We start from the raw sequence: 22,197 nt of genomic DNA on the forward strand, positions 1-22,197 counted from the left end.
TGTACCCCGCATCCCTTTCCCAACTATTCAGGTCAATCAAAAGGTGATTTATAAAAATCTTTGTCACAGCCAATTTCAATAATCATTAATATAAATACTGCCATTTCTTAAACAGCACAACTCAAGAGAAGAATCCAACATCAAACATGCAAATGCACCCACACAAATTAGATGATCTGACTACAACATAATAAAAAAAATATTAAAAAGTCACAGACTATAACGTATATGGTATCATATAATGTAAATAAGATTACTAATAACGTGTAGTTCTGTATCTACATAAGCATAGGCTACAGTCCCCCCTAAATAATTCAACATTTCTTTTTTACGTTCTTATCGCCAAAAGCATCAGTTCTCTGCAACATGAAAGCTGATTTGCAATATGAATTTCCTTAAATGCAAAAGATTTGATATTTGCACAAACACACACACATATATATATATACTATATACATATATGCATATCATAATAATATATATATATTATATATATTATTATTTTTTTATATAATATAATATATATTATATATATATATATCTATTATTATATATATAATACCACATCGAGCTCAGAATGCTACTTTAATATCTAATTCGCTCTACCTTGGAATTAATATACTTCTATACATGTTAACCGAAGGGGAATTTTTTTGTCGATAAGAAATTCGTCGGCTCACATGCGCGCCACCATCGAATCAACAAATTCAGGACGCAAGTGAAGCATCTACACCACACAGCTTGAAAAATTCCCCTTCGGTTAACACATATGAAAATATATTAATTACGAGGTAGAGCGAATTAGATATTAAAGGACATTTGAAGCTCGATGTACGTATATGAATCAACGTGTAATTTGATATATATATACATTAAATATACATTATATATATGTATAATATATACATATAAATATATATAAGTATATATATATATTATATCTATATATACTATATCTCTATATATATCATATGAAACTAAATAGATATAACTTAACATTATGAACTAAAATAGTAACTTAACCAGCAGTTGCGTATTGCCGATTTACTCACATATTTTTTTTTGTTAAACATTAATAATGTATTAATATAGAATATATATATATATATATATAGAATATATATATTATAATATATTAACATATATATTATAAACAGGGATATAGATATATATATATATGTGACATACCTATATTATAGTATATATATATATATAATATATATATATATATATATATATATAATACATTATTAGTGTGAACACAAAACAAAAAAATTGTTACTTCAGTAACAACTACCCTTGGGTGAGTTCTGAAAATTAAAACACGTCAATTAACGACTTTATAGTGCATAATGATACTTTAAAGTTTATTTTATAAAGAAATGGAATGTATGCACGTCTTGCTTTCTTCTTTAACTATTATTATTCCTCCCCTGAACAGGTTTTCTTTCTTAACACGAATAAGCCTCATTTATATTTATAAATGTTTAAAAAAAAATATGTGAGTAAATCGGCAATACGCAACTGCTGGTTAAGTTACTATTTTAGTTCATAATGTCATTTAGGCAATAGTTAATCATCATTCATTCACTATAGTCCGTAAATCTAGTTGTTGGAGACAATGGTTAACATCTTGCAACTAGTGCACAAGGAGAGTAGATAATACTTAACATACAACAAATTTAGGCAGAAGGAAAACATTAAAGGATCAAAGACACAAAACGCACATAATAGGAATAAGGGAAAGTAGAGATATTTCGGTGATCAGTTACCAAAAATCTTGTAATGTAGATTCACAGTGACTCAAAACTCATACTATATTTCCGTACCAGCTGCAAATATTTTGTTGATTAGGTTTCCAATATCTGTAGGCAGGATATAGTCAAATCCATTCCTTTTCCTAATTAGCTCTCATAGAAAGTTTCACATGTAGACGAGCTACTGAGAAAAAAGTGATAGAGAAAACTCAGACATTCCCTTCGTGCAACCCCTGTGAGAATAGTACGGGATTATGTCAGCTGGGCCTCTATGGTCGGAGGAAGATTTGCCAGACACTTGGATAGAAATTTTAAGGAGGATGGTTGTAGAAAGCGGAGATATGTAGATGCCAAAGGACAGGAAGGAATTTAATAACGGCCCTTTTTGTCACACACGAAGCTGGAAGCGATGATGATGATGATCGTTCGAAGTATGGAATTCAGTTCTGTCTCGCTGTCAACAGTATCCTGGAAATTTCATCTTCTGGCGTTTCCGCTCTTTCCAAGGAGTTAGCTACTCTCGTTTCCAGAACTCTGCTGACATCGAGACAGAAATGATTTCCAGTACTTGACTGATAAGTGGAAAGTTATCTGGCGTGACAATAACCAGGAAGACTCACGTCCCTTGTGTCATGGGATGTTATTAATACACAGCTGTTTTATAAATGTTATCGCCTGCAAGATTAAAAAGGCAACCAAGCACTTTTGAGGTAAACCTATTTTTGAAGCTACTATTTTTATGCAATGAACTCTCTATCTGCTTTCATCGGTATATTTAGTTCTATCACTCTGTTCTTATTTATATATAGAGTATTCTATTATGTGGAACTTTCCCGGTCAAAAGGGCGACCCCAAGAGGTATTCCGTATTAAAGTATAAATCCAATGCTCCTCAAGTACAGTCAGCATTTGGCCACAATGGAATTATGGTGGAGACTGAATGTGAGTCAATTCGTTACATTCTGCATCAAACCTCCCTCTGATGTTGCATTTCTGAGAGAGAGATACTTTAGCAGCCAAATACATATAAGCACTTGAAATGCTCAATGAGATCACTTCTTTGGGTGTCCCCTAAAGCACTATTTAATAAATACGAAATTCAAGAGAGAGAGAGAGAGAGAGAGAGAGAGAGAGAGAGAGAGAGAGAGAGAGAGAGAGAGAGAGAGAGAGTTTATGCATCTGCAAACATGGACGTGTAATTCCAGTAAAAAAAGCTTTCATTACTCGTGCAATTACTGTCAAAGAAAAACAAAGTAAATGTGCAATTTAACATGAGTCAATACAAAGGCAACAATACGTCATTTTACAAAGCAAGGACATTTCAGTAATATTTTTCCGGCCATTAGCATAAAAAATAATTACAGTTTTCAAAACGGTGTTGAAATTTATTCATACATCTGCTAGATTTTTCAGCATTATAAGTAATGTGAAAAAATGTGTACATTCTAACAAGGAGTACGAACTACCTCAAGTGATTTCAGTCTTTTTTTTCAAGTATCGCAACAGTTTCCATAACTGAGTTTTGTTTAATATAGCTGTCCTTCAACAAAAGGTGCTTTCAGTCAAAATAAAATTATCTAGAGAGAGCACGCGGGAAAAGAGAGAGAGAGAGAGAGAGAGAGAGAGAGAGAGAGAGAGAGAGAGAGAGAGAGAGAATCAGTATTCAAGCAAAAAACCATACTGACTGGGGGGCAGGATAGTGGGGGCAAATGCAACATTCATCCGAATGGTTCATATTTACTTTGACGAATATTTAGCCGGTACAGTAGCTAGCGTCGTGGTATGCACCTCACATGTCGCGGGTTCGCACCTCCCCAGGCGATGAAAAATCAGTGACTCGGTATCATGATCAATTACTATTGCAGTATGGAGTCTGCGGTGGGAGGCTGAAACCAACATTCTTTACAAGTTTGAATGTCAAGTCAATGGCCCCTGTGTACTTATTCCATGTGAATAGGTTTCCTGCAATGAAATAATAATAACAATGATATTCAACGCTCAACAGGATAACTCATTAAAAAATTATCCTCCGCCAAGTCCACTGAATAATAAGCGAAATAACTCGTTAACATTATAATATAAAATCAATATACATCATTATGAAACTAATACCACCACTGAGGCATTTTTGAAGCAAAAAAATCTGTGATTCTGGCCACTGACCTGTGATGATTAAACCTGTAACCTACTTATAAAAGAATTACCCTCGTACTTTACCTCAATGAATAGGATTCCGTATATACTGAACTGATTTTTAAGGATTATCGATGAAAATCTGTACGCTTGAGGTCTGACATTTATAGAGCTTAACTTCAGTTATAAACTACTAATACCAATTGATGAGAGAGAGAGAGAGAGAGAGAGAGAGAGAGAGAGAGAGAGAGAGAGCGAGCCTATTTACTACCTAACATCAGTAACGACTCGCATAGGGAATGCTAGATTTCTCTCGCATCACGCCATGTCCTCATTCTTGCGACTGCAATTTGCAAATAAACCCTCAAGTCCCCGCGATATAGCACGAAATATCTATGGACGCTGCGTGAATTCTACGAACGAAGTAAAAAAAAGTAAAACGAAATAAAACTACACAAACACTTCCTTTCAAAATCCACATGAAACCGGAATCTAAAACACGCGAACGGCGAGACCATTTGCAATTTACGAGAAGGTCAACGGCCCTGAGGATATCTAGGCCAAAGCGAGGGCTCCATAAAACCACTGAATGACAGGGACCTAAACAGAAGCAATGGTTTCCCCGTCACACAACCGCACGAATCCGGCGACACATGTCGCTACTAGGCCACACACAATGCAAATAGCAGGATGTTTTCGCATCTAATGCAATATTTGAATAGAGACATGCGTGCAGTTAAAGTTTATAACGTTTATTAAGCCAACAAATACGCAAGTAATGGCGATAGGCATAAAAAAACATCATCATTTATCTCATTTTCATTGGAGATTCTCACACTCAACAAGCGCTTGCTTCAATCCCGTACAGGAAAATATGGCCATTAAAAGAGAGAGAGAGAGAGAGAGAAGAGAGAGAGAGAGAGAGAGAGAGAAGAGAGAGAGTGGCAAACAAGTCTGTTTTCATCATCACATCAAACTTATTTCATGGACGCCAGACCGGAAGCCAACAGGGTGAACAAAGGTACACAATATATTTTTTTGCTATATAATTATTTGACCCAATCACTATCTTGTAATAATAATAATAATAATAATAATAACAATAATAATAATAATAATAATAATAATAATAATAATAATAATAATAATAATAATAATAATAGGGTATATTAGTGAACTGAAACCAAAGCACAAAGTTGGAGCCAAGTTAAATTGCCTTTCAATATACAAAGAGCGAAAAATTCCCTTCAATATGCATGTATATCCATTTACAAATGAACACCATGATTACCTGAAACAAACAAAAACCCAAATTAATCAAACATAAACCTTCGGAAATCATATTAGCGATCTCTGTATCCGTATCAATGAAGTGTTTATTTCGAGTAAGTAATAAAACTAAACTGATCGTCAATGTGCAATAATAATAATTAAACATATATGGAAGTGGTATTCATGAGCGCTGGCTGTTATCAGCAGCACAGGGACCTCCTACAATTCAAAACGGATCTACATCATTCTGAAATTTCAACACAGCAACGATATTCAATATTTGAGCGATCGGCCAATTCATTCACTGCAATATGAAACTGACATTTCTATGGCATTTTCATATTTAGTGACAATTAAACATATATATGTCCCACATCCTATCGATATCATTAGCAAAATTCCACATGAATTTAATTCAGGGCCATGACCAGCATTACAATGGAAATGCATGAAACAATAATCTAAAAATATTACTGTCCAAGTTTGGCGAGTTGTACAGGTCGGTCACGTTAATAAATACGGCCACGTGCCATCATACACTTCGAAGTCAATAATCACAGAAATTATATATATACAGATCCCATATTGTCAACTTATCACCTGTAACGGAAGCATCTTTATAATCAGATAAACTAGTAAGATTATGAAGAGAGAGAGAGAGAGAGAGAGAGAGAGAGAGAAGGGGGTGGGGGGGATAATCCCCACACTAACGTTCATTTGACAGCTGCCTCCCTCAAAGGGACACCGTTGTGTCCATGTTCAACTTGCCGAATCATCTGGTGGCAAAGCTGATATAAAATCAATATTCCTTTAAAAATGGATAACGGATTTAAGACACACGGTCAGTCCTCTAAGAACCCATTAACACATAACGAGGAAAATCTCGCAAATTGGGCCCCGTACTCACATAATCCTCTTGCCCTCTGGGATTAATTGAAGGGAAAAATATTGAGCCTGGAGATAAAATATTTTGTGGATTAACCCTTTTCTGCGAAGTGACTAAAACACTTACATAATGAAAAGATTAAGGCACGAATGACTGACGTAAAGCTTGAATGACAACATCTGCTATCAAAGAGATATCGCAATTGAAAGTTTCCCTTAAATTGATAAAAATAAATATCAAACAACTATACAGCTACCTTAGCTAAATTATGCATGTAATGACTGAGGAATTTAATCGTAGTATGGACGAGAACGGGCGAAGGTAATCACATAATCAGAACTTTAACCTCGGCGATGTAATATATATATATATATATCTATATATATATATATATATATATATATATATATATATTATCTATATATATATATATAAAGGAGGACGCCCGAGTCGAAAGATCTCTCAGAACTCCATTGTTTATTTTTCCTTTGTGGCTTATACCTTTATTTATGGATTTATCACGTTTCCAAACTTTCGTGATTCAGTTATACATACATATATATATATATATATATATATATATATATATATATATATATATATATATATATATATATATATATATATATATATATATATATATATAGTGCGTGTGTGTGTGAATGAATATAAAGAGTTTGAATGTAACTTTTGAGAGCAAGTGTGTGTATCATGTATGTATATAATATGGATAAGCAAAAGATTCATATTTGCTTATTGGGTCATTTTCGTTACATCTTATGAATACGAGGAAGAAATTGATTACAAGGCCCAATTCCTCAAATTATTTACTCCTTTAGCAAGCTGCAGATCGCCGCTATTTCTCTACTCTCTCTCATCTGCTCCCCCCCTCTCTCTCTCTCTCCATGTCTCTCTTTCTCTCTCTCTATGCATAAAAAATAATTATACTAAAATAATTAAAATAATCGGAAACAAGACTGAGACTGCTCGTATATATATATTATATATATAAATATATATATATATATATAAATAAACTGTATATATATATATATATATATATATATATATATATATATAAATGATTTAAACGTAAGCTATATAACTCCTTATACTAATGTATCACAGGAGCCTAAAGATGTTTGACCTCTAGCTACATTTCGAAGAGCGATCACTGCACACTGAAAAGGAACTAGAATAAGAAGGAAGAAGACTATTGCAAGTACTCTAGTAATCCCGAAGATAATGCTCCCGCCTGGCTGAGTAACTATATATTGCAAATTATTTAGGAAAGATAAAGACAAATTTCTGTCACCATTCCCCCCAAAAAAAATTTAATAAAAAGTATTGCTCAATTTTAATATAATGTTATCCATTATAATTGGCGTAATTTCTACAACTATAATAGCCTTAATTTCAACAACAACAACAAAACACAGTAACTGAACCTATAAATTGGAAAGAGTGGCTGCACTTTTATGATGTCAGGTTCGAGTTACTCAGTCTGAGAAACAAACTGAAAAAGTGCAAGAAATAATGGAATATGTACAACGATAAAAAAAATAATATGAACTGAATAAGCAGAACGTTATATACTAACAATTAGAGAGAGAGAGAGAGAGAGAGAGAGAGAGAGAGAGAGAGAGAGAGAGAGAGAGAGAGAGAGAGCTTGGCAGATATACATCCATGTCAAAAATGGAATACGTCAAAGTATAAATGTAAAAAGAGAGGAAATTTAATCCACAACCTAGGAATGAAGCTGTTAGTAAAACATGAGTTGACGAAACTTTATACGTAATCAATAGACTAGTGGACATTTATTATTAGCTTCAAGCACGCCATTGCTTGTAGTCTCTCCCTAACCCTTAGGCGAGAAAAAATAATCTGCCTCCACTAGATTAATGACTAAGGATCAAAGGGTGATTGAAAAATATCACGTAGGATGGCGTCTTTTTCCTATACCACTTTGCTTCGCTTTTTACCTTGTGCCATTTTGCATTTAAACTCATTCTGAGAGGCAACTGGTTTCACAACACCACTCAAGTTCGAGGTTCGAGGTCCAGTCAAGCTGAAAGGAGAGTGGGAAGAAGAGGGTAATTAGAAAATGTCGGAGCTTACAAGTCCCATGAGCGTTAGCATAGGAAGGAACCAGAAGAGACAATATTAGAGCTAGGTACGAACAACATATTGAAGTCTTAATATATACATGCACAAAACAAAGACAATTTCCTAAGATCCCCATTACTAGCGTTTCCCACTTTTTTTACACTTCAGCCATATATTCCCATTTTCTATTTCAGGTATAAAAAAAAAATAAAAATAAAAAATTCATTTCCTCTGGCAAAACATTATATAAGTGAAAGAGACAAAGCTACTTGAATGTTTCACGAAGAAAAAAAACATAGCTTCTGTCTAAATCGATCTGCAAAATATCAGCAAAGTTTAAAAGACATCTGAAAAGTGAAACGAAGCATCAAGAGGAAATTTGCTATTTTTACATTAACAACGGTAACAAGCAAAATTCATACCAAAGTTTATTCTTATTCATTTTTTACATTATTGTTTTTACAATGTGAAAAAACATATAATTTAATAATATTCCAAATGCGGTACCTGGTCACAGCCTCTTAAACCATTACCACTTAATTTAACCAACCATAAATCCTGCCTAACTGCCGCATGGTCTGCTTTTTTTTTTTTTTTTTTTTTTTAAACACCCTATACGAATACTAAAATGTGTATTCTGAATCTGACAAATTCAATTAGCCGTGTGAAAGTACTGGACTACGAACTATATTTTCAACCAATAAAACCACCGTCAGAGATATTACATCAATGCTTACAGAGATATACGAAACTTCCAGCATTCCCTGTGTATGTTACGACTGCAATGGTATTCAGTGGGAAGGGAACAGCTGTGCATTTTTGTTTAATTTACTCAGTATTCACGAGCCTTACACCAAGCAGGAAAGTCTTTTTCTAAAATATCCTGTCACGCTTAGGAACTAATCGTTAAACAAATTTCCATTAATGAACAAAATGCTGGTACCAATGAATGCAAGGGCGAGACATGTGGTAAAATGGAAGGACAATTTAAGGAATGAAACCCTTACCAAAATAACTGGGAAGCCAAATAAAAGTTCGGTAATCCGTTAACAATTTAACCAACAAATCATCTTGACCACTCTCGAATGGTATTTTGCTCTCTCTCTCTGTCAGTCTGTTCATCCCCTCTAAGGAATGTCCATGATAAACTGTAATTGCTTGTACTGGATCGAAAATCATACACTTAGTAAAATACGCATAAATAATAATAATAATAATAATAATAATAATAATAATAATAATAATAATAATAATAATAATAATAATAATAATAATATATGAAGAACAAATTCAGGAGAAATATCTCCCCTTCATAAAAATATGTTCCAACCCCACACGAAACAAACTCCCTTTAATGACGTGTAATACACTTATTGCAACAAGCAATCCATTAAAAATCCCCGAGCTCTTTAATGTAATAAGAGAGAGAGAGAGAGAGAGAGAGAGAGAGAGAGAGAGAGAGAGAGAGAAAGCAGCCATCGGAGCGCAACGGAGCAGGTAACAGGATCGGATGTAATTACGGACACATTTGAGGGATTGCCTCTCGATTACCAGAAAAGAGTTAATCCCAAATTATTTCCAACAGCTTTCTATGGCACTGTCTCTGAATTACATACCGCACGAAATCTGACGGATACCCTGAAAATAATATGAATGTAATCTAATCCAGTTACGCTTTCATAATTAATGTTTGAAGGGAAGAGTTCTGACGTCATCTTTACAGCGTCTATGCCTGTGGGATCGGTAGTACGTGGTACTCGTTTCGTTTAGTTTACTTACCGGTTCCAGAGGCGCTTTATTCCCTTTACAGCAAAAGTGCGGAAGGGTCTTCCTGGCATTGTTGAAGATGCCGGAGCTCTGAAGCTTGACAGTTTTTTCTACTTCTCTCAAATGGTTTTTATGCATGTGTATAGTTGCCCTTTGTCGATTAATTTACCAGTCTTTCATCCGCACCTCTTATTAAGACAAATTTTCTTTGGGAGTTTTCTTTGGCCATTAATGGTATTTTGGTGAGTTTCCTATACACAGTCAAGATAAACAAGAACAACAATAACAATAATAACAACAATAACAATAATAATAACAATATCATAGGCAAACATCATGGTATTTCTCACGTACACAAAATACACAAAAATAACGAAAATACATTCAAAAACATTTCACCGATAACCGAATGTTCTCTAGCAGTAAATAAAAACCATGAATACCATATCCGTTGGAATATTTTTATCTATTTATCTATTTGCGATTTCAAACATCTATCCAGCGCGATCCATCCAATCAAACTGAACAGTCAGTGCAAAAAGGGAGAACTAGTAAATGCTTTTATAAAAAATATAGAATGACACCTTTATATGCTAGTAAGAATGATAGCGATAGGCAAAGCAATGAAAATAGGAAACAAAGAAATAGACAATTTTACTAGAGTGTGTACTCTAATAAATAAATAAATAAATAAATAAAGTCTTGAATGATGTTCTTTTACCAAAAATGCTTTGTTTTCACTTTGAACGATGCCACTTCAATCTAATTAGTGATTTGATTTGTTTTGATTTAGGAATGTTTGGCACTGGAACCGTTAGGTTGTCCAGTACAAAACATGAATATGGGATTTACTATAAAAAACAAATATTAAAAAAATTAATTTATCTTCAAAAATAATAAACTAACTTTGCTACAAAGAAATATCATAAAACATTCCAATACACGGAACTTGGTGATATTAACAGACTGCAAATCTAAGAAAACAACCTATAATATTACAACGCTATCATTTATAACAAAGTATTCCTAAATTGTTGCTGCTGGAGTAAGGATTCACCTCTTTAGCAATATCAGAGAATGCAATATCAGAGTTAAAAGGAATCATTTATATCGTCACGCACTATGCGAACGGTAGGAGGCATCACAGTTCATTAGGGTAACCAAGTCTAGTATATGATAAATGCCACTGAAATATAAAACTAGGACAGACAAAGGAGACAGTGAACGGTACTTAATACGGTAATGAGTTTCAGAGGGTAAGAGATGAAAGAGTTCATGGAAGTGACTGACAGAAAAAAGAAAAAGCGAGGCGGTTCTCCATTTCAGGTAATTCCACGAAGAACCGAGAGCAAGAAATGACGCCTGGTGAATAGAGAGAAGTTTAGTGAGAGCAGAGGGAGAGAGCTCGATAATAATTATTAGGGTATGGATGAAAAGGGTCTCTTTGAGAGGACTCTGATGATGTGGAAATAGTATATTGGAATTCGAAGGCAATCCCTTTATCTATTTAAAAATATAAATGAATTTCTCAGGACTCAACCTTAAATTCAGTGAGATAAACAATAACTTACGTTACATCGTACTGTAACTCCAAACATACTAATGAGATGAAGGTTGAGAATGTCTCCAATGTCTAATACATAAAATCTTTCTAAGAAAAAATCTTATAACATCATCGGAAGCTCCTTCTGATAAGTTTATAATATTTCAACATAGATCAAAAGAGGCTTCGTCGATGATGAGACAGAATCACCTCCGCACTGCAGAAAAAGAGAAATTCAGTAAGTGATAATTGATTTAAACAGTCCCATCATTTAAATCAAAGGGGAATAAGTTAATATGTGCGATATTCAAGGACTGCTATGCATGACTGACAGTAACACAAAACACAAAGTCACCATGTCCAGTTTACAAGCCTACAGAAGTGAACGCACTTGATTCCCATGATATCGATAAATACCTTCTGTCAATGAATACCTTCCTTCAAGATGTCGAATAGCATTCATGTCAGTTATTTTTTCATAGTCTAACTTCATTTCGCCGTGGACATGCTATATAATAAACTAACTGCATAATGGCGAAGTCCGCCCATATCCTTCTGAATTTATTCTTTATATGCTTCAAGGCAGAATTTAATCCCTTCACACTGACTGCAAGAGTTAGAAGGATGCGTACTGTGACAAAGGCAATCGAGAAGTGTTTCCTTGCCAGTATCCGTAACTTTTTCAACTGTTCCAAATCTTAAGTCTTTACTTCGACTATTACATCAACTAGTCCCAGTTCTCGAGGAAATGAATATGGCTGGAGAGAACGTCCTGTTAACGGTCAGTTGATTTACGTGTTCAGGCGCCAGGGCAAATGCTTTGGGGCATGAGGCATTTTCATCCTGAAACCTGTCACTTAGTTGGCTAGAAATTCTACGAATGGCAAGAACATCATTTTCTGCCAGTGCTCTCCAGATGCGTCAGCCCTCACAATAGGCCTTAGGGTCTGGCTTTCAGTCTGTTATGATTCTTTAGAATTTCTGAAGTCATGCTCTGAATCAACTCGCTCTGATTGAAGAATGAGCTGCGTTAACGAATCAGTGTGTATAGACACGTAAATGGACTATTCTAAAATTATTTATCTACAACTTGATCTTTATGTTTTGTTTAGGTCAAAAACAAAATCATTCCTCTGTAACAAATAACTGCAAGGGAGACGGTCACGACATTGATACAAAACCAACCCTATTAATCGTTTACACAATTTCTTAGTAAAAATATAACAATATATCATTTAGACATGAATCACATCCTACCAAGAAAAAGAAAAAAAAAAATTCGAGCGCTACTCTCATTTTTGATACTCAGTCTAACTCCCTAAGAGCCATTATGGGATTGCCCCCTTCACGTACTATCAAAATATTCAAAAGAAACAAAAAAGTTTAAAGTTGAATAGTTTCATTGAGAGCCATTTCGCATCGTACCTTTATTTACTTTATATCTCCGTTATCAACTATACACATATAAAACGGAATTCTAATAGCTACGAAATTCAGATCTTCATTGGAAAAGTTGCAGTTTGGATTCAAGAGCAAACCGGGTGGAAGAGTACAATGAAGTGCAGGAGATTGAAAATCAATATATATATAATCATATATAATAATATATATATATATATATATAATATATATATTATTTATATTTATATATATATATATCTTAATTATATATATATCTATATTATATAATGTATTTATAAATAAAGATAAAAAATGCCACGAAGGAAAAAAAATAAACGAAGGAGTCTGCGAGATCTTTCGGCTGAAAAGCCCTTTATGAAAGCAGTGCTTCAGTAAAGGGCTTTTCAGCCGAGAAATCTCGCAGACTCCTTTCGTTTATTTTTTCCTTCGTGGCATTTTATCTTTATTTCTGGATTTATCAAACCGGTCCTAACTTTCGTGATGTTATACATATGTATATATATATATAATATATATATATATTAATATAATTTTATGATATATATATATATATATAATAAATAAAAAAAACTATGGTGAATGGAGGTGGAAGCAAAAGAAATGCTCAGGAAATTGATCTTGTGGACACTGACAGAAAAGAGCTGGAAGTTAACCCCAAAAGGCAGCAAAATATATGAGGAGCAAATGCTGATGCTGAAGAGAAGGCAAAGGTGCACAATATAGTTATCAAAGAAAGGCTTGAGGACAAAGATAAAATTTCGGTTAACTATGGAACATATTAAACTGTGAATCAAATATGGAGAAGGCAGTAACTAAGAGATAAATACCAGCCTAAATGGAGAGGAAAAGAGATTATTAGACTAGTAGTGAAAAGTATTCCATAGTAACGCAACAAATCGGAGGAGATTTGGAAGAGTTCGATTACAGCATGAAAAGATTCAAGACTGGGGAGAAATTATAATTTATCCAAAACAGAGAAACTGCAATGAGATGATTTGCAACGCAATAAGAGTGGGGGGAGGAGTTCCAATCCTGTACGACGGCCTAGAAAGTCTCAGAAATAAGACCTAGACAGACAGCAAGGCTGAATATGCAGAAGAGAACTCATTATTTGATTATATATGTACATTATATTATATAATATATATAAATAATATATATACATATATATATATATATATATATATATATATAATATACATATATATTATATAGAAGAAAAATGGATAAAAGATAAAAGTATCTCCTATTATACACACTTTTGTCTGAAATCTAGATTGTGAGAGTAAATGAACTCGGATGCAAAAGGACTCCACGAAGTCAAGTTTTGCTGGCAAAATAGAACAGCTCTTAAATTCATTATGGCGAATAGTTATTCTTGAAGTGCGAGGCATTGTATCCATTTAGTTCTTGGTTTGACACGTACTGTAACTGCGAGGCGAATTAAATAAGCAGCTGCCGAATTGTCTAAGGTGTTGTGGTTTAGTGTATACACACACATACACACACACACAACACACACGGACACGCACACACACACATATATATATATATATATTATATATATATAATTATATATATATATATATATATAATAATATAATCGGAATGTAATAAGTATTTATTTACCATTGAGCGGTAATGAAACCTTTGCATTATTGAATTTAGGAATATGATATATATGATATATATATACACTACATACATACATACATATACATACATACATATGTATGTAGTATATATATATATATATATATATATATATATATATATATATATATATATATATATAATCGGAATGTATTCATTTACCACTAAGCGGTATTAAAGTTTTGCATTAATGAATTTAGGAATATATATTATATATACGTATATGCATTCATTCCTTCAAAAACTTCATTAGCGTTCACTGGTAAATACATACTACATTTCAATCTTTATAACACACCATGCCAAAAAAAAAAATCATTAGATGATAAATTGTCCATGTTGTGCTCTTTGGAGACACACACTCTGCTAATCCTAGTATATCTTGGCTGAAAAAACAAAAAGAAAACAAGTATCTGGGCACAACTTCGAAAGTTTGCCTTTCAGGCTTGGTATTTTCTCTCGGTTTAATCAGCAGCAGCATATACCAAGGGAGATTTTAATATAAATACCTACAACGTCTTAGCTATATTTTCCATCTCATATCCAGCCCTTTCTTTGTAAATGTGGTATGTCTGATATTAAAATGGCAAATTGTATAAATAAAGAGTTTTTAATTGTTTATTTGTACAATAAAAACATTTCTAAAACTACTCTCATAGTTTTGACTCAGTTTCTCACCTAGAGAGCACTGCTAGATATCTGAATCACTCACTGCCACAAGATGTGAAAGGGAATTACGTAACCGATGAATAATCGACATTTGTCAGGTGTTCAAAAAATCTTTATAACAATATTCCCGACACAGGTGCGCTTTTGATAGGTGAAAACACAGTATCTTCAATAGGTATCGTAGCTAGCGGCTCTTTCCTATGTTACCGTTCACCAGTGGCACTAATAATACACGACAAGGGACAAATTCGGAATTATTGTCTCCTTAAGCGGGAGCGCTTGACAGTTGCAGGAAGTATCTAGGATATTTTTTGCCTTCCTGGAATATCGTCAGGACAATAGGAAGTGCTACCAAAACCTGATGATGCAGCACCATTTACTTGTTTCATTCGACTAGCTTTAAAGGATGACATAACCAACACATCTGGTAGCAAAATCAAGCCTCATACAAATAACACACCCACAAAGAGGCACAATTTATATATATATATATATATATATATATATATATAATATATATATATATAGATATACATATATAGATGGATGTACGTAGGTAAATAATATATACATATATATATATATATATATATATATAAATATACATATAGTATACATAGAGGATAGATGGATAGATAGGTAAATAATATAGATAGTTACATAAGAAAAAGGGTATTTTAATTACTAAATATAGACATTATATATATATATATATATATATATATATATATATATATATAATATGTTGTCAATTCAGTCATTGAAGAGATGTTTAAATGAATTTAAATGGTAATAATCATCAAAATAACATCTTAGCCAATGTAAAAAAAAAAAAAAAAGGGGGGGCGGGGACTCGTTTGCGAAGCAACGGGCATTATTCTATAAGCCAATTTACCCTCACAACACGTCCACTGAATACTTAAGGATGCCTGGCAGGCACTAAGTTATTGCTTTAATAATGTGGAAATTCCAGACCCCCTTATCCCTTCATAAAAATCTGACGCCTTCTGAAAGTAGTTAAAAAGAAATATTATATTTCTGCTTTTAAGTTACCTATTTTTGTTTCAACTCCCTTTCCTAACTTAGACTGATACTGAATACCGGGCGTATATGTTAACACAATCTATGTATGGTAATATCTCCCGCGCAGTGTTGATAGTCTATTCTATACTTTCGGAGTACATGAATTAACATACAAAGATAAATCTACTGGTATACTAGTTTTTATTTAACAGTAAAGCCATTCCACAGATAAGCCGCCATATTATGCATACGTATACAAGAATGTAACTCAGGACAGTAATTTTCCGAAAAAAACCGTTGTTTTTTCTTTCCTTAACTACCTATAAATACATTAGTATGAACAGATGAGACCAGTGAGGCGTGTAGTAACTGATCATGGAAAACCTGTACGTAACCGAAGACATTTCACTAAACCGTTATAGGCTCATACAGTTAATTAAAGTAATGAATACTATCAGCAACCTGTCAGCAAAGAAACAAAACTTTGGCCTCTCTCCTACCACTCAGTTCAAACCACATAATGATAATATAATGATAATACAAGTATACTGCGTAGGGCCATGTAAGTACTTTTTGTAACTGGGAAACTCGTAAATTTCTGATGCGTTACCACTAAATTCAATAGTATTGACCCTTATTTGAAAAAAAAAAACTATCTTGCTTGCAAAATTAAATAATGTAAATACATACATGCAAAGATGTACCTCTGGGATGTAATGAAACGCACGGTAAAAGTCCTAACCGGTTTCGTCTATTAATTTATAAATAAAAGATCTTCAAGAGGACTGATAACTGGTAGAAATTTGCTCTAAATATGCTGGGGTCACAGTACATACGAACATACAGACGTCTGGAAAAAATATTCGCAACTTTCAGGTAAAATGAGAGGCAGAGACCTCATTCGTGACTGAGGTCAGTGCTTCATGAACTAATCTTGTTTTCTATGCAGCTGGGTCCACACCTTCGCTATTAAGCCCAGACAAACTACCTTCTTTACAAATTATGCACATTTATGTTAAAACTATTGTTCATGTGTATACAATCTTAGTCTATATTTATATTCTTAACAAAGTTCTGTTCTTTATAACTTTATCTTATGTTATTTCTTTCCAACAAAATTTGAATACATTAGCTTTCGGCACCTTCCAAGTTATTTTTTTCACTAGAGCTTATACATCTTTTACGGTGTTCTACTCTCCTTTCAAGTGATTCTCAAGTTTTACCGATGTTATAATTATAATTGTCACATGACTCCCGTGGGATTTGATATTAGCTTTGCAACGGCTTCTTTTCATTGCATTATTGCCCTTTATTGCTGCAATAAAGAATTTTAAAAAGATAAAGAATATCTTTAATTTACTCCAAGGTAATACGAGAAAGTTTTTTATATATGTTTCTCCGTTGTTATTACAATGAAAAGTCCTTTTTGCCAATCATAATGCACTGTGTATGCAATAAAAGGAGATTCTAATTTCTTACATAAATTTCTTGTGACATATATTTCATCATAAATACACTCAGGGTTATATATATATATATATATATATATATATATATATATATAATATATATACTATAGATTTATATATATATATATATATATATACTATATATATATATATATAATGTATGTATGTAAGTGTAAGTGCGTGCGTTTGTGTTTTTTTCCCTGACGATGTGTGTATAAACTTGCACTGAATGTCTCGGAAACTATTATTATTCTTTTGCAAACACTTCTGAGATGCTTGAAGGTTCTTGACAAAGCTGCTGGGACTCGAGAGTCATAATCTTATGATCTATTATGAAAAGAAATCATGTTTCAAATAGATACCAAACGTACTTGAAAATGGTCAATATTTATTCAAGGGGGAAAACCTAAATTTGTCCTACGTATGTTCTCATTTCTCGTTTCGATCCGATCTATGATAGAAACAGTTGAGAGGGTAGAAAAATAACTGTGGTTAACCGTTAGTCTAGTTTACACGATAAGCTGTTCAGTCACGCTGAATAAAAACAAGGCGTGATGCGACCTCCAGCTTACTCGGGATGGGTGCAAGATTTTCCCCTCACGCATAAGTAGTAAACATTATATTCCTAGCTTAACGTGAAGTGATCTTCGTAATTAATATTCATACTTAGTACTACTTATACTAACAACAAGGAACAAATAAAAATGACACAAATTAAACACGTTCATATATTCTGAGTTAAGTAAGTGTAAATACAAAATAATCGAACAGAAACAGCTTAAATTCAGCACACAAAACAAATTAAAACGTGCTAAAAATCTACGGTCAAATAGAGCCTTGCTTCATCAACGAAAATTAAAATAAATACGCTATATTTTACTAGAAATAATTTTTCTGTACTGTTTAACATCCACATTATTTACTTTTTACATTTTCATTCTAATATGTAAATCCTGAATATCCTATCCTAAAACTTCTGTATTTTTAACTCAACAAGAAACACCTTTGGCAGACCTTTTTTGGCTCTTCAATAGACCGTTCCTACTCCACAACAGCAACAAAATCAACAACAAAGTATTATTAGCCTTACTCCCCGAGTAAGCGAAAAGTCATTACTGAACATGCATATCACACAATGATTACCTCATCCAGCGTGAGAGTTCACGCTATTAATAATAATTGGGAGCAATCAATTCGTAAAGCTTGTTTTGAGTCAAACTGCGATTGGGAGATTCTACTATTAGAATTTTCTTTCCTCTTCATAACTTAAAATTTCAACCGATGGAACAATTGTCAAAATTAAAGCTAAAAAAAGCATATGCCAAAGCAGCATAATAAAAGGTAGATTGTCACACTGAAATGGCGTTAATACACGAATGGTTATTGACACACCTTCAAAAACCAAACTCCAACCGGGTGCAAATACAAAAAGAAAGACAAGCAAAGAGGCTAGTTAGATCACATTCCTCCTCGGATAGTTTGCAAGACTTCTTGCGGGAGAGAAAACAATACATCCTTTTTTTTTTTTTTTTTTTGTTTTTTTTTTTTTTTTTTTTTTACACCACAGACAAAGAAGAATTAGGGTTTATTTCTAGAGCGTCATCAATGAGCGGCGTTGGCAATTGCACTAAGAGCAATGACCGGAAAGGTCCTGGGATAGGTTGAGGGAGTACAAGGGGAGGGAGGGAGGGAGGGAGGAAAGTCTGGGTGGGAGGGTGGGACTGAGGTCGAGTGAGGAGGCTGATGGGGTGGGGTGGCCTTGGTTAAGAGCTAGAAAAAAAGTCTTACTCACAATCTGTCCACTTAAATCTTAGATGCTGCAACAAAAAGGCGAATGGAGTTTCCTTCGCGCTTCTTTACACGTATAAACTACAAAGAAAAAAGAAGTTTGTGATAAAATCAATGAAATGACAAGGCAAAAAAAAAAAAATCCATGCAATCAATGCAAAATAATTTAAGGCTGAAAAATTAACATTCTGTTCGAAATCAATTCGTTAAACCAAATATATTTATTATCTCCAAGTTAGGCGAGTGAAGTTCTTTTATAAATATAAAATTTACTGATTCATAGTGTTAATTTTTTTCATAGAGATATAACTTACTTATTCAGTGTTAAAGTTTATTTATGATGCTCCCTTTCTGTATATACCTCTCTACAAAGTGACGTCTCACATTCTCAGAAATTGTGATCACTCTCCCTTGCGTTAATTATACAATTTGATTGATTGATTGATTTTTAAGTTCTTACTGGCGCGCAACGACGAGGTTATTGACGCCGTATCATTAAAAGGAATTACAAAGGCAAAAGTCAATTAAAAAGCTATAAATATATTTGTATAAAAATCTGTCAGAGAACTATAGAGAACCCAAAAACACACACAATACCCATCCCACTCACACACCTATTTCAAATTAATTGTAAACAAAAGTACAAGCAACACAGGCACCCCGCACATTTCCAAATTCTACACAATTTATGCAAAGGGTCACTAGCATTTCTCTTGCTATATTCAGAGAGATTCCTTAAATGAAAACATTATCAAAGTGGCATAACGTAAAATAAAAAATAGTTTTTCAGAAAGTTCCAAATACATTATATGACGACAAGTCCTTCACACAAAGCATCTTTCTCCCGATTTCTGACAAGCAATCTTTCAAAAATGGTAACTGAGAGAACTTAAGGGTCAGTTCTGGTGCCAGGTTCCGTACTTACAACACTGCAGGAATTATCGATTAAACAATTATGATAATTCCATGGAAGTTATTATTAGTGACACAAACTGTCCATGAGCGGTCATGATGTACAATGTTTTAACAAATGAAATTACTGCAAGATACTTCACTCTAATTCTGATCATGACTTTCCTAAATTACATTTATTCTTGTATAAACTGAAGGAATGTTGACTTTTAAATTTAAGAGTATTTATGGTAAAAATATAATTTCATTTTAAGGGAAAATGAGCTATCGTCAAATAACATAATTTCTCAGTTAATAAATGCCGCTTGAAATGTGGGAATTACGGGTCGACAACCTCACATTTGAGGGTAAAATTTGTGATGGTCTGGAACACTAAAGAATTCAACTGTCAGGAAAGAAGACACGATTCATTTGTTAAGATGGGCTGCGAGAGCAGAAAACTGTTGTAAGATCAAATACGATTTATGGAATAGCACGCATTAAGGACCAATATATTTGTACACACATACGTATATACACAAGGTAATATACATGCTATATATATATGTATATATTATACTATATGTGATATAGTATTTATATATAAATATATCTATATATATAATATAATAATATACTCATATACTATATCTCATATAATATCAATATCAATAATAATATATATATATATGCTATTATATTATACTATTATATATATATATACTTAGCATTTCCTTGTTCATGAAATAGGTAGTGAATTTTACGATTTTTTGGGATAGACAACTGGGTACCCTATTTCAATAGGTAACTACTTGCTAAGGTGTGAACATAAACAAAATTTGCATATATTTCATAAATCAAGAGCCACTTTTTGGAAAAAAGCCAGTCTATTTTGTGAAATGGAACAAAATATGGTTTCCTACATATGAGAAAATAAGCAAACTGTAAATGAATGCGTCAAATTAGATTTACCTTTTATTGTTTACTATTAACAAATCAATTAAATAGCAATCTGATAAATCCAACCTTCAAGAGCTTTACAACCGTGCACAGAGTAACTTCGATGAAAATCAATCATAATTAGTAATAAAAAACATACAGAATAAAACATCATTAAATAGTAATGAGATGAGCAGTTTTCATAAGCTAATTATAGGCTACTTTTATGTGGACAAAAATTTACCAGAAAAGCATATTAAAGCAACAGATGTAGCGAACTGTTGTGAGATTTAGAGGAGGTGATGAGAACTTCAGAAACTTTTGAAACGGCAATTCCTCAAACAACTGGGATCAGACCTCACCATTTAACTAAGCAACCTGCATTTCCTTCACAACTGCGTTTGCCCGTTTGAATGATCCCTGCCTTTGTGGATGTCTCTCTTTCCCATGGGAATAAATCAACTTTCCCAGCATCATTCAATTCTGTGACCACCGTAGCTTCAAATTCTCATCCATTATCCACTCGAGAAACGTTGGAGAACTGATCCTGGTGAAAGTCTTCATGAAAGTTTCAGCAGGCATTATTATTATTATTATTATTATTATTATTATTATATATTATTATTATTATTATTAATTATTATTATTATTATTATTATTATATTATTAAAAAGAGATGAACCCTATTCATATGGCATTCGTGACCTCAGTGGTATCAGGTCGGGAAATTTGGAGAAGTCGCTGTTAAGCGTTTTAACAATGCGCACATCAGGCGTTGATTCCCTTTGAGATGAAGGACTAGCAGTAACCGCTTTAATCCAGCTTAATTACAAAGCTTTTATGGACGCGTACCCTGCATCAGCCGTGTTTCATCCGCAAG

General features: G+C 33.3%; 1 protein-coding gene across 1 annotated transcript in view; it reads right to left on the bottom strand.

Moving 5' to 3' along the window:
- The window catches only part of LOC135220952 (cGMP-dependent protein kinase, isozyme 1-like), a 490,937-nt gene extending 471,360 nt beyond the window's left edge, over window positions 1–19,577 (bottom strand). Inside the window, exon 1 of the mRNA XM_064258605.1 lies at window positions 19,492–19,577. The gene's annotated coding sequence lies outside the window, so the exon portion shown is untranslated. The remainder of the gene's footprint in view (window positions 1–19,491) is intronic.
- Between the last annotated feature and the right edge of the window lie 2,620 nt (window positions 19,578–22,197).

Source organism: Macrobrachium nipponense, chromosome 2, assembly GCF_015104395.2.
Source record: "Macrobrachium nipponense isolate FS-2020 chromosome 2, ASM1510439v2, whole genome shotgun sequence".
NCBI lineage: Eukaryota > Metazoa > Arthropoda > Malacostraca > Decapoda > Palaemonidae > Macrobrachium > Macrobrachium nipponense.